Source organism: Glycine max, chromosome 5 (assembly GCF_000004515.6).
Source record: "Glycine max cultivar Williams 82 chromosome 5, Glycine_max_v4.0, whole genome shotgun sequence".
In the NCBI taxonomy this organism is placed as follows: domain Eukaryota; kingdom Viridiplantae; phylum Streptophyta; class Magnoliopsida; order Fabales; family Fabaceae; genus Glycine; species Glycine max.
In genome coordinates, this window is record NC_038241.2 from 4,060,907 (window position 1) to 4,076,767 (window position 15,861).

The 15,861-nt window shown below is 30.4% G+C and overlaps 1 pseudogene; it reads left to right on the forward strand.

Moving 5' to 3' along the window:
• Window positions 1–8,307: 8,307 nt before the first annotated feature.
• On the forward strand, window positions 8,308–14,150 carry LOC100786687 (protein STICHEL-like 2; annotated as a pseudogene).
• The last annotated feature ends 1,711 nt before the right edge of the window (window positions 14,151–15,861 follow it).

Genomic DNA, 15,861 nt, shown 5'->3' on the forward strand with positions numbered 1-15,861 from the left:
ATTTATACAAAAGATAAGCCAATCAACTTTATTCATTTGCTCCATGCCTCCTTCAATTATGATTTTACAACTATGACGACATCGACAAGTAACTAAGACAATGTTAGGATTTTAGGGAGAAACTCTATTGCGACAATAGTGAGTGACAAAGTGACTTTAGCATTTAGGGTTTTTTTAATTTCTATATTAGTAATTTACTATTTAGTTTTATGAGAAAAAAGATTATATACTCACAGTGTAAAGAGTTTTGCACAATCATACAACCATAACACACCATGTATGGTAAGTTTGTTAACTCTTAAAATAATTATCTTAAAATAATTTAAACGATAATTTGTGACTGGATGATAGTGTAAAACTATTTTACATTGTCATTGGATAAGTATTAAACTCTAGTTTTAATATATAATTAGTATTTTGTTGTGTTTTTTTTTAGTATATGTATATAAGTTGTGTTAGATTTTGGTCGGGTTCATAATGTGTTAATTTTTTTATTGGGAAAAGTTTATTTTTGCACTTTTAAAGTGTAATAAATACTTTCTTTTATGACTTTTATATACTTAAAAAATCCTAAAAATTAATAGTCATGTTGATAAAACTGACAAAATTATGAAATAATTACTCCTTTTCTTTGTGTTTGTTGTTTTTGGATAAATTTTTATTTGTCATTTAATATTATTGTGCATTAAGAAAAATAATAATTTCCATTTTATTAAATTGTCTGTGATTTTTCGGTATGCCATTTATTTCTCTAATTTATTACTTTGATATTTAGTTCTAGTATCTATTTTTTTTTATTGTTTTAGCATTTTATTTTGATTTCAAAATTTTGTTGTCTGAGAATTCTAATATATTCCCTAAAAAATTATAATATATAATTGTAGATTATTTCAATTATACTCTTAAATATAGTGGAGTAATTAAGGCTATTTCTTAGTGAAGTGTTAAAAATTTTAATATTTAAAAGGTACCTAGTGTTAAACATTAATACATTAATATTTCTCTGTGAAGTTGTACTGAAAAGGAAAATTATCTCATTCAAGAGCTGCATAAAAAAAGGATCACTCATAAAAATGCCTACCATAAAAAAAGGATCACTCATAGAAATTTACCAAAAAAATAGAAATGGGGGAGTATATTGATATAACTTTTAAAAATGGGTATGCGAACACTCTTTTATGGATAGAGTTGCTGATTCTTTTTCAATGCAATATTTTATAAACAAAGTTGCAACCCTTAAACAACTCAATGCTGAATAGACACGGTAACGAACCTTTTGTTATTATGCATTACCAACAAAAAAAAAAAACTTATGTTATTACAATTTGTTTCTCTTTTATTGAAGTAAGCCAAACATTTATTTCAATTCAGAGTTGATCCAACACTAAATAAGATTTAAAATATTTTTTTTAAAAAAATATATTAAATGTGAGAATTATATATTGGATATTTTTTTTCCAAGATTCGCGATTTTTTTATCATCATAGGAATATTTTTGTTTTATAAAAGCTAATCAAAATTGTTTTTTTCGAACTTAAAACTTAAATTTTAACTGTTTTATCCTTTGACCAACCTTATTTCAATTTTAACAATTTGTTTGACAAATTACCACATCAAAAATTTTCTTCTTAAATAAAGACTTTATTGGAAAAAAAATTGAAAAGTTTTAACATGTCTCATTTATTTATTGAAAAAAAGAATATTTATTACACTTTTCAGTGTGATAAATGCTTTCTTTCTCAATTAAAAATTATAGCTTTATATTCTTAGAAATTAGAATCAATCCCAAAACTTAAGAGTCAACGTTAATAAAATTGAGAAAAATATGAAATATTTGCTCCATTTTTTTATCTGCCATTCCATATTATAGTACATTAAAAAATAATTAATTTTATTTTTATTAAATTATTTGTAATTTTTTCATATATATGTCATTTATCTCTTTTATTTATAACTCTGACAAATATAATATTATTTATTTCTCTTTTTTTTATAAGGTATAATTGAGAAAAATAGTCAAAATAGTGTCAATCTTCTCTTGTTTTTGTATTTTGCATATATTTTCTCAAATTATTAAATTGATAAAATAGTAATTATTATAATATTGAAACTTTAAAATGATAAAAAAAGTAGAAAAAAAATCTTAAAAACTAAAGATAAAAAACGTAGTATTCAATATATTAAAATTATTATAAAATATTTAATATTTATTTTTAAATGATTAGTAACAATGAAGATTTTAAATATTCCTTAACTAAAGAGATATAACTCTTATAACATTTACCATCAAATTAACTCACTAAAGTCTGTGGGAATAATATATATATATATATATATATATATATATATATTCATCAGGCATGACTTAATTAATTGGGAGTTGGATGGGAAGATAACTAAAGTTTGATCAAAAATAATTTTCTCAAGGATTAAACGAGTGTTACTTAAATAATCTTAATTTCAATATATTAACTATTTGTTTCAATCATTTTGTTTTAAACTTTAATTATTGTACAAAGAAAAAAAAACTTGGTAATAATTAAAAACTAGAAAAACTAACAATAATTTTCTAATTAAAATCTGAGTGAAAGCCAAGAAATTCTTGAAGGAAATTCCGTCTGCAACAAACAATCTTCAACTAGGATAGTTATAGTTCATACCCAGCATTATAACTTTGATAGTGACAACAACCGTTTTGATGAACACTTCACAATCATTTTAACACGTGTGAATATTTTGGGTTTTCTTTATGGACGTTATACAATGGTGAGGTCAGCCCATAAACTATCTCAATAAACCGATCCCACAAACTATCTCGATAAACCAATAGGGTGTCTTTTGGATCAAAAACCAATTGGGCTTCTTTTTGAAAGTCCATTTTTAAAATTTGTTCTTCTTGCCGAAATAGGCTCCATTAAAGATTTGTAAGAATTAGAAGAAGCAAAAAAAAAGATGAAATTTTTCATGACTACTGCTTCAGTCCAAAATGAATCCATCGTGTATATATATAACATATTTATAGTGTTATGCAAGAATATATCCCAACGTAAACCCTATCAGATATATGTTAATGGTAATGGGACGGCAGAAGAAGAAATTAAAGGTAAAGTTTTGTAGCGATGGTTAGTATCCATATAGATGTTTTGCCTTCCGTATTAGCAATCTTTTTAAGATATATAAACCCAAGATATGTTCCTCCACGAATAAGGATTCAATAACAAGGATTACAAAAAAAAAAGTTGGCAATATCTCAATAGACATTAACCCAAAAATTGGAATGTTGAATTTCGTATCCATCAACTATGAACAACCACAGTCATACAGTAAAAATTGTTGCAATTGGTTCTAATTAATTGTGGTCGTCATTGGGGACTTCTAGACACCAAGAAACGTGTTATTATCGAGTTGTTTTAAAGGATTTTTTTTTTCCTTTGAAAATATTGTTTTGGACTTCGAGTATGTTTGAAAACACTTCAAAACCACGTTCAATGACAAAATTGAACAAAAGAAGACTTGATCCTCTCCATTTACTTTTCTTCCGTTCTTGTCCAACCCTTCTATCTCTCAACTTTTTTTCTTTTCATCTTCTCTCTCCACTTCTTCATTCTCTCTCTCTCTCTCTCTTTCTTTGGGTTATTATTTTTCCCTGCAGAAGCAGTGCCGCGAGAGACATTTTTGAAATAAAGAAGGGAGGATAGCAATAGTTGTAAAGGCAGATTCGTATATGATAGATATTCAATAAAAATAAATAAAAAGTTTGTGATTGGTCGAGCATTAAAAAAGTTCATCTTATATATATATATATATATATATATATATATATATATATATATATATATATATATATATATATATATATATATATATATATATATATAAATTATAATAAATGAGAAGTAAATAAATAACTTCCCGTTTGTTGCAAGGGCTCAAACACCAGGGTGTACAAATTTATTATGTAACGTTGTTTTATATGTGATGATGAGTGATGGTATAGTGTAGTAAAATTGATTAACGATGTGTTTGGTAGCTAGAAAGGAAAAAAATGATAAGAAAAATAGTGGATGGAAATACGGAATAGAGAAAATAAAATGATTGAAAATAAGTAAATATATATATATATATATATATATATTTGATTTAAGAAATAAAATAATTTTTAATCCATTAATCAAATTGATAATTGTTTTGTTCCCTCAAAGTCTAAAATAACCAATTATATAGCTGTTACAACTAGATTAGTAAATGACAAAACACCCTATTCTTGTTATGAAATAATACATGCATGACCAAAAGGTGTGAAACCGAACTGTTCACAGGATGACTGGTGTCTACTCTCTTCTTTTTTGTTTCATAATAAAAACCTCAATTTAAATATTTTCAACGCCCTTCTTTCCTTAGATTTGTTTGATATCTTTTTATTTTTTTTATCACATTATTTATTATACGCATTTTGCATTCCAGGTCCATTAGAGGCCTCATCAAATGAATCTGTCCACAAAATTTAATTTAAACTGATTCCCATATATATATATATATATATATATATATATATATAGATAGATTTGTGGGAATGGAAGACTATATTACGAGATTTACAATAACTTATATTTACATATTCATATTCAAAAACAAAAACCGAGTTAAATTTCCTTAACATATTTAATTTAATGCATATTTTATTAATGGAAATCAGAATTAAATAACGTTAACATTTATTCTTAGTCATCTGTGTATGTGTATACATACTGGTACACAATGATTCATTTGTCATTGGTGTTAGACGTACATATATACATTGCAGATCGACCATCGATGCATGAAATTGAAAATATCAGGGCCAGCGAAGATTGCTTCTGTTCTGAGCACTCATGTCATGGAAATAATGGCAAAAGTGCAGTCTGCGTTATGTGGGGCTGTGGCTGGTTCTGTCTGTGGTCACAAATAACCTGCACAGAGTCTTTTCCAAGTTGTAATTTGCAGAGTGCCTATCCAATTGAACATTTCTTTCTTATTCACCCAATTCTTTTACAGTGTCTACAGTGTAACATGTTCAACGCCGCTCCCATCATAATAATATAACCATGCAGTAAATGGAAATGGGTGCCAGTGTATATTTCTTGATATAGGTTTGTGCCTTTGCACCCTCTCTGACTACGACTACGACAACTCTTTAAGCCTGAAACTCGAATCTGTAATTCAAGATCTTATCCACAAACCCTCATTTTTTTTTTTCAAGATCAAACTAATTATCCAATGTTAATTTACTAATTTATTTATATAGAGAATCTGAGTTTTTTTTTTCTTTCTTTTGTTAACTATATTGTTGGTACGATTAATAATTTTTTTTTACTTATGGATTTTAATTAATGAACTACATTCAGGTAAGAGAACAAAGTTCGTCCATTAAATAAATTAAGACACTCAAAATGGTAACAGGCAGCAACAACAAACTTAGTAGATAATATTTATTAAATAATTGTTTATTAGAAATTAAATATTTAAATAATTTAAAAGGTAAAAAAATTCAATGCCCTTTTGGTATATTTTTTAAATTTATTCCTCTTGAAACTCGAGATTTTATTTAAAATGATTTAATCTAATTTTATTTGGACCAATAAGTTATTGATCGATAAAAATGGATTCAATTTATTATTTATATATTTTCAGTATAATTTTTATACGGCATCTAAAAGTTTATCTTACCATTACATTGTACTAATTAAAGGATAAGAAGATCCCATAATAAATTTTTTTTTTATTAAATATATATGTAAAACAAAATTATATTAACATTTTTTTTATATTCAACTGGGCCTAGCCCAAAGATTATATTAGCAATTGTTCACGCTAGAGGATCCACAGGAAGCCCTAAGCTTGCTGAGGGCATAGGGATGCCTCTTAGAGATTTCCTTTGTTCGCAAAACGTAGCATATGAGACGGCAAGCTTATTTAGGGTATGCTTGAATTTTTAATGGAATAATTTTTAAAATATGTTTGAGATCATATTTTGTTGCCTTAAAAAATACATGTTTAAAAATAAAATTTTGTGAAAGTAAAATATGAAACACTATTATAAATTTAGTTTGTAAATTTAAGTTTAACCAAAACTTAAGTTTACAAATTTTAATCCATACATAACTTTTGTCCAACAAAATTAATTTACGTGAAAAATATGAATAAATAATATACAATCACAAAATTCTATAACATTTTATCACAGAGTGTAATATAAAATAAATTTATACTATTTTCTAATCACAAAACATACATAATTTCGTTAACATTTTTTTTGTGCTCTTAACATTTATCATAACTACTTTAAAAATTATATTAAAAATTATTTTTTACATTAACAATACATGTCAATTAAACGAAAATAACATACAGAAACATCTTAATTCTTAAGCATATGTGTTGAATAAATACAAGAGTTTAATTTTTATATATTATTAACATAAAGATTTTTACATTAAATTATAAATTATATTGAGTCTATGTAGCTTAGTCAACAAAGTCTACCATAAAGAACTTGAGTTCAATTTCCCCGAAATACATCCCTTGAATGAGATAAAAACTTTAGGTGTGACCATCTAGATTGTGATTAATCGTTTAAAAAATTGAAACTTTTAAAATATTTCAGAATGACGAGAGAAGTAAAAAATTCTAATTACATTGATTATAAAAATTACTTTATAACATTTAATTAAATAATATCAAAATCAATATTTTCAATTATATAATAATCTATAAACAGATACATTCTAAATAATTGTATTTAAATTCTCATCAATGCTTTATAATTAAATTTTAAATAAATAATGCTTGTTAAATAAGAATTTCACTGTCAATAACAATAACAAATAGTACTGATTACAGGTAACTATATAATGTTTTTAATTTTGAAACTCAAGAATGTGTTTGAATTCCTCTTGATTGCTTAACAATTATGACTCTGAACAAATTATTAAGAAATCCATTCTAAGTTGCAGAGTGAACAGTAATATACGACGGATAGCAACGGGGCGTGCTGAATTTAGTCACGGATAGTAATCTTCGGCACCACTTCTTGCAGGTAAACAATCTATCTCGTTCTGTGTCGTACGTACCTGCATGCATATTAATGGTTCAGATTTTAAATGGATTTGATATATATATATATATATAAGCAATTTTTTTGAATGTTTATAAGTGTTTTTTTGTTTTGTTTTGCTGAATTGAATATAATGTTTATGTGTTTATAAATATCTATTAGATTAAAAGAATTTAAAATGTAAAAAATATAGCAACATTTAAAATAATTTATATAATATAATTGACATAATTCACACACAGCAAAATACTTAAAATTTAAATAAAAACAATGTAATATTTTCTTCAAATACATTCAAATTGAAAATTAATGATAAATTTGCTTATATAAATATACATAATAATAATTATGTCATTCACATAAGAGGTGACTAACATGTCTCGTTCCTAAAAAAAAAAAAAATTCAATTGTTTAGTTAAGAGAATCTCTCATACAAATAATTTCGTATCTTTGGGCTATAAAATATCTTGCTTTCAAAAAAAAAAAATCCTTTGAAATTTTTTTGGCATAGTTATAATTATAAAAAATTATTTTATTTAAAAAATAATTAAAATTTTTAATATTTTAGAAATTACTCACGGTAATTTCTTATAATAATTAAAATTTTGAATTTTTAGGTAGTTTTTTTTCTCTAAAAAATTATTGAGGCAAACACACTAAAAATCATAAAAAAAATATTATTATTTTAAAAAAAGTGATTTTGTGTAAAAATTAACTGAAATAAGTAGTTTATTATTTTAAAATAATTAGAATACTCTTTTTTTTATTCATAGAATACTCTGCTTTTGAAATACATGTAATGATTAATTAATATTATCCAATTGATTCACCACAAAAACTACTATGCATTCAATGATTAATATTTTGAACACATAATTTCTTTAAAAAAAAAGAAACAAAAAATGATCGGATACATTCAATTCGATTAATATATATTTCAATTTAAGTCGTAAAATATTAAATGATAAAATTCATTTTATATTATTCCATCATACTATAAATGAAAAAAATTCATTTAAAAATCATTCAATAATGATTTTCCCGTACCATCACAAAATTCGTTTCATAGACAAGGCATTGCATTTTATTCCTCTTTTCTTCGTGTGTCCGTATATTTCGTCGATAATCCCCAACCTCCATAGTTTTCGGTGAATTCTTCTGTATATAGGCACCTTTTTTTGTACAAATAATAATAAGAATATTCCTCCTCAAAGTGAAATGGAAAGAACCACAGTTACAACTTTTCTCTTTCTTCAACTGAAATTAACCGAATTGTTCCAAACTCAACTCAAATTACAAAACACCCTATGCTATGCTATCCGCACTCTGATCCTTCATCACATTGCACTGCCACAGCACCTGCCTCTGTCATAAAGGGTACAAAACAACCTTCTGAATCCCCAAAAGTTCTCTCTTTAATCCCCTCTCTCTGTTCACTCGTCAGAACCTCACACTTGACACTTGTTCACACCTCAGTCTCACCATGCTCTTCCTAACACCCCCTCGCATTTATTGCTTTTTACTACTTTGCCACTTTTGCCTTCTACTTCTCTGTCTCCCTTTTTTTTCTCTTTATCTTCTTCTATGCTCATCACACCACCATTCATTATTGTTTCAACAACCCATTTTCAAGGGATTTCTCTTTGTCACTTTCCAAGATTCTGCTTGTTTTCATTTGCTCTGGTTCCTTTTCTTTTTCTTTTTTGGTGTTCCCAGCTTTGTCGTTTCGCACGCATTGCATTGTGTGTGTCCATCGTCAATATACATTTCTTTTTCATATGTTAAATGTTAAATATTAAAATTTGAACTGAAGATTCTCTCCTTTCCGTGTCCTTTTTTCTTTCTAATACTGACGGAATGGAAACAGTACATTTTGCTGTTGATATAAGAACCGACCTTAATGCCTTAATGGGGTTGCTTATGGTTCTTGTCTGATGAAAGGTACTGCGCTTCTTTTCCTATTCTTCTCTTTGTTCAATTTATGATGAAGTTCATTTCCCCGCTACAACAGTGCTGCAAAGCTCTCAGTGAGAAACTAGTTAGCTTTTTTCGCCATTTAATCACCGTTAGTGCTATTTAATTTACTAAATTTGCTTCTGGTTTTGAACCCTTCAGAGATTTTGTGCTTTTCTTCTGGAATCATGTGGTTTATTACTTTATTTGTTTTTTTTTTCATTTCATTCTTTGTTTCCTCTTTTTTTGTGCCAACTGTGCTCTTTTGATGAATTTTTTTATGGCTTTTATTTTTCTTCTAGGTTGTTTTGCACTGTTTCATGTGGGTTCTGGTTATGCAAGAGGGAGGCAGTGATGGATGGTAGGAGGCATTCTGTTGATATTCCTATTTCCAAAACTCTTGTGGCACTGAAGAGAGTAAGATCATTGAGGGATCCATCTACTAATGGTGTTAGCAGACTCTCTCCTTTGGTTGATGATGGAGATTGGGAAGATGGTTCTAGTAATGGGGTTTCTCTGAGTTTGAGGTTCCTGAATGGTTCTCATGTATGTGATTCTAATGGTAATGGTCTTTTAAGATCAAGTAGTTTAGATTTTAAGGGACAAAAAGAGCAGGACACTGCTGAGTTTGAATTAGAAATGTGGAACTCTAAGATGAACTATTGTGGGATCTCATGTCAGGAAGGGCTACAAGATGATGGACTAGTTTACTCTAATCCTAAGCAACAAGGTATTTCTGGAGATAAATCACCGAATGAAAGCTGTTGTAGCAACCATGAAGGTAGAGGATTGGATTTGGTTTCCATCATGCCTTCATCTAATCATTTGAAGGATGGAGAGTCATGCTATTTGTCAATTGCAACAAGAGTAGAACACTCAAAGTCAGCAAGAAAATCCCTATGCAAGAATCAAGTGAAACCATCGGAAGTGATTGGTGATATTGCAAGCCATGTAGGAAGTCAACAATGCCTTTCTGTTTTTGATGCTTGCTCAGCTCGTAGTGCCTCGGAACATATTGCTCAAGAGGTTGATGTTTTAGATAGTCACCATGGATGTGGATTAAGGAGTTGTTTGTCAAAGTCACCAAGGTTTAGAGAATCAAATCGATATTCTGAAATAGAAAGCCTTCCGTTGATATTGCAGCATGTAAATGAGACGGATCTCAATGGACATAGAAGCATGAGACACATTGGTGTTGAAATTAGTCCAACTTCAGAAACTCCTAGAAGTTTATCTATGAAATTCAGGCCAAAATCTTTCAGTGATTTGGTTGGGCAAAATGTGATAGGAAAGTCTCTTTTGGGTGCTATCTCTACAGGAAGGATATCATCATTTTATATCTTCCATGGACCACGCGGCACAGGCAAGACCTCTGCGTCTAGGATATTTGCCGCTGCAATGAATTGCCTCTCCCCTCTGGAGCAAAAGCCGTGTGGTCTGTGTAGAGAATGTGTTTTGTTCTTTTTGGGAAGAAGTAAAAATGTCAAGGAAGTTGATTCTTTGAGAATCAACCGTGCAGACAAGGTTAAGTCCCTTGTTAAGAGTGCATGCATTCCTCCAGCTTCCTCAAGTTTTAAGGTGTTCATTGTTGATGAGTGCCAGGTGTTGCATGGAGAAACATGGGCGTGTCTTTTGAATTGCCTAGAGAATGTTTCTCCACGTGTGGTTTTTGTGATGATCACTCCTGATTTGGATAAGCTTCCTCGGAGTGCAGTTTCCCGGGCTCAGAGGTATCACTTTGCAAAGATTAAAGATGCTGACATAGCAAGAAGATTGAAAAAGATTTGTGTTGAAGAAGGTCTTGAATCTGAACAAGTTGCTTTGGACTTCATTGCTGCTAGATCCTGTGGTTCTCTTAGGGATGCTGAAACTATGCTGGATCAACTGAGTCTGCTTGGTAAAAAAATTACTATTAGCTTAGTCCACGAGCTTGTAAGTGTTGTGCTTTGTTCTGTGCGTGTATGTCCTTGAAATTGTCTTCATTTTTTTCTTCTGAGCATTATGTTTTGCCCTTTGTTATTCTGCAGACTGGGGTCATTTCTGATGACGAATTGCTGGATTTGCTGGATTTGGCTTTATCATCTGACACTTCAAATACAGTTATAAGAGCCCGCAAACTTGTCAGAACAAGGATAGATCCTTTGCAACTTATATCACAGTTGGCAAATCTTATTATGGACATTCTTGCAGGGAAATGTGAACTTGGTGCTTCTGAAACCAGAACAAGATTTTGTAATAGATATACCTGTAAGTGTTTTTAAATGTATTATATCTTTTTTAGCTTTGATCACATTAGCCCTTCTTTGTGTTTGCAGCCCATACTTGTGTCTGCTTTTATCTTATTTCTGTTGTCTGAACTTGGTTGTTCTCTCTAATCATAGCGGAAGCAGACATGCAGAAACTAAGTCATGCATTAAGAATACTGTCTGAAACAGAGAAGCAGTTGAGAATTTCCAAGAATCAAACAACATGGTTCACTGCTGCTCTTCTACAGTTGAGCTCCGTAGAATATTCATCTGTGGATACAAATGATGCAAAGTTGTGTGCACGAGCTGTGTCCAATGGAGGTGGGATTGAATTTTTTTTCCTCCACTTGTTATGTTTTTATTTTTTTCCTGAGCGTGTCTGTGGGATGGAGCTGGCACAGTTGGAGTGCTTTTGATCAGGTTGAACCACTCTAAGCTTGTCTATTAATGGATACAGATGGTGATATCTGCAGCACACCTCCTAAAGGGGACAGCTTGGAGCATCTTGCTACAACAGGTCAATGTGATGACAAGCCATATACATTAGGATTAGGAGTACAGGAGGATCACAAAGGAACATTGGATTCTATATGGTATAAAGCCACTGAGATGTGTCAATCTAGCAGGCTCAAAACTTTTCTCAGGAAACAGGGGAAGTTGTCTTCAGTTTGTATTAGTCAAGGTATACATATTGTACTTTATTTACACTATTTTTTTGTCCAGAGATTAAATTTGCTTTCTTCAAAATTACTGGCATCATTATGTAATATAATCTTGTCCCACAGTTATGGTCAGTTCTTTTTGTGCTTGTTTTTGTGGACAGAAATGCTTGCAACATATTCTTTGACACTTTCTTTCTAATACTCTTTATTATTGGGTTAAATCCCATGTAGGTCCCACCACTAGAGAGTGGGAATAAGTTGTTTAGGTTTTATTTGGATAAACAACTTAATTAAGGTCTTATTAAGTATTTATTATACAAGTACTTCTGTATAAGTTGTTTTTGTAACCACAGGGGAAATGGAGTTAAATTGTTTTTATATAAGGTATAAGTTGTTTTTATAAGCAAGCTATCCTAGAGAGATTTGAAATAAGCTGAAAACAACTTATGGACATATCATAATAAGCTATTTTCAGAAGCTCTTCTAAATGCATACAAAAGTGCTTATTTCACAAGTCAAAGTAAGTTGTACATACATAATCTCTTCCAAACAGGGCCTAGTCGGACCTAGATGGAATTTCTTGCCATAATAATGTTGAAAAGAGAGTATCAAAAACATGTATTACTAACCTTTTTTAAAAGGTTTTCGCTTATAATTTTTCATATTATTATTATTATTTAAATTGATTTCTTTTGAAGGAGCTGCAGGTACTCTAATTGGGGGTATGGAAGTTGTTTACAACATAAAAGCATGGTTTTGCAGCAATAATATTTATGATGGCATGAGTATAATGTGCTATTAAAGTCGGCTTCCTTTTGATAGTCATGATCAGTCATTTTTATATTCTTTGACCTGGTATTTTATGTGAATTACATATTGCACTATATACCAAGTATTTTTTTTGACGTAGTAGTATGTATGAAATGATTTTACATATTGCAGTATGTATTTTATGGTTTTACATAGTATTATGTCGTCATTAATTCTACTTCTACCCTTGTGTTTCTAGAGGAAAAAAAATATGCTTTATATTTATGAAACGTATATTCCTAAGTACAGTGAATACTATGTACTAAGTAATTGAATGAAAAATACTCCAATTTTCAGGCCGTGCAGTTGCTGAGTTAGAGTTCCACCACCGTGACTATGTAAGTAGGGCTGAGAAGTCATGGAAGCTGATTGCAAGTTCTCTGCAGTTCATATTGGGTTGTAACCTTGAGCTCAGAATCAACTATGTACCTTCCTGTACTTCAGATTCTATATATGCTAAATTGAAGAGGACATCTTTCAATTTCTTCGGTTGTTCTCGTAGAATTCGTTGGAAATCTTTGCCATCTAATGAACAAGGAAGTGAATCAGACTATGCTGATTACACTTCTCAAAAGCCCATGATGAAGGATCAAACTCAAACTTGTTCCTCTGATTGTGAACCTCCGGTGCCACCATTTGAGTCCTATAATGGAATGCAGGTCATGACAACTTTGAGAAGTAGTGAAGGAAATTTGCTAAGCTCAGGGAAAATGTTATTGAATAGGCAAGATCAAGAGACTCCAAGAATTTCTTGTTCTAGAGTTGATTCTCTCAAGGAAGAGGGATGCAATTATGAGCATCTAGCTCCATCAACCCTTGATTTAGATAATCAGACTGACTGTTTTCCCCGAACCCGCTGGCTTCATAAAAAGTTCTCTTCTTCATATGCATCACAACAGAAGAATTTTGTTTTATCTATCCCCAAGTTCAAATGTTCTGAGACTTATAGATATGATCTGGAACCCTGTATCTTTTCCCACAGCTCTAACAACTGCACCAAAGCCATTGAGGAAAAGTAGGTGGTTTTGCATCTTGAATTATCTTTGTTTATGACTTTATATCATGCATCTTTTTTTCAGCGCATAGTGTATGTTAACTTCATAGAGCTAGAGTCCAGAGACACTGTTTGCTTTGTTAAATTTTTTTGACACTGCAGTTATATTATATACCTAGGATAATTGGATGAAATCAGCTGAAATCTACAATGCAGTTATTCCTGAACTTCCAGCACATCTTTTGCAGGGAGTTGGAGTAATTTGCTGCTAGGGAGGATGGTGTGGCCTGCTGTATATTGTGGTCAATCATCCTCGTAGTGTAGACATTTTAGTTGTACTCTAGCTCGGATTTGGACCAATTATTTAGAAGAACAAGACAAATTTTCCTCAATATTCTTTATAATCTTCATGGTTCCAAAATGATATGGGATGAGAATTTCCAAATAACTACTCCTGTCCTGAATACGAGAGATTTGTTTATTAATGTGGACTTAAAGGTTACTTGAAATTACTTATGTATGCTGACAAATTTTTTTGTTCTAGACCATATCTAGGCTCAGTTGAGGGCTAAGAAAACTACCTATCCCAACCTAACAGAAGCCCAATCCTTTAGAAATTTAGTAGCTTTTAGGCATCTGAGATTTGGTTACCGTGCTGGTCCTGATACAACAACAACAACCAACCAACCTATGATGGTGGAGTGGAGGTGGTATAATGTTTGAACTTTGATCATAAGGTTTCTCCTCTTTTTTATGTCTTACAAAAGGCTTTTTATGCAACACCTAGTATGCTAATGACAAACAATGTCAGTGCAATTTCATTGATTATCTCGGTTTGACAGACTTAACTACCTTATCCCTACTCCTTAGGGTGTGTTTGTTTTACTGTTTCAATCCGTCGCGTTCCAATGCACTATTTTGTGAGGAGCAACAAATAGTTACACACACTTAGTCCATATTTTATTTAGTTTAAGAGCTTACTTTTTTTTAGCCATTATAATCTTATAGGTTTTGGTTCTTTCTAAGTCTGTAGATATTTAAGGGTGTGAACATTTTTCTTTAATGCGAACAGAAGTTATAATTCTTCCCACGTAATTCATATTCATGCCATTAAGTATTTCTGTAAGCAAAGCTTTGTTATTTTGTTCGGAGAGTGACAAGAACTGTGATTTAAAATTGATATTCATGCCATTAAGCATTTTTGTAAGATTGAACATAAAAATTTAGATGCTTATAAATTAGTTTTGAATTTGAAAGAGAAAGGCAAGGACAAAAGTGGAAAGATGAAAAATATGTGTGTTTGGTTAAGCTAATTTATCAGGCAAATTTCCAAAAAAAATTATGTGCCCCACAACTTTATAGCTTTCCATGCATAACTAAGTAGAAAGCTACACAGGGAGATAACGTTGCCTTGGATTCCGTTTTACAAAAATAGCCTCATCAGGCCTGAGTTTTTTTTGTCCATTTGCATTTGCAAAGTTGTCTCCTTGTTGATATTTCATTATTTCCTTCTTACAACCGGTTATATGCCTTTAAAAAAAGATGTTTCTGCAGAAAAAAAATCGGACAAATTTGTTTTAATCAGGGATAAAATGGAAATTATAGTAATAGTCAACGTTTTTTTTCCTTACACAATCATTTTAATTCAAATATTTCTTCTTCTTTCTACTCTTTTTTGCTTCAATCAAATAATCTTACTTTCATTCGTTTTCTTTTCACACAACCAAATACATGTAAATGTGTGTTTAAACCTAGAAGTCCTTTTTGCTGAAAATTAATAAGGTTGTTTTTTCCTCCCTTCCTTCAACCTTAAGGTGTCATGAAATTACCAACCATTGCAGTTTTCTCCCTTCCTCCCCCTAGCATAGTATGCTCTTTAAGTCATGAAATGAAATGAACTAGCCAGAACTTCAAGACTTAAAACATCAACAATGCCTCAAGGTTAATGCACGGCTTTACAACATTAGGGGAATAAAAGGCTAGGTTAGACAAACAGGTTACGTAACTTAATTTGAAAATTCCAAATTTGTGACTTGAACCAAATGAAATATTTCGAATTTACTTTGTTCAACTGTATTATTAAAATTATCGGATCAGTGAGAT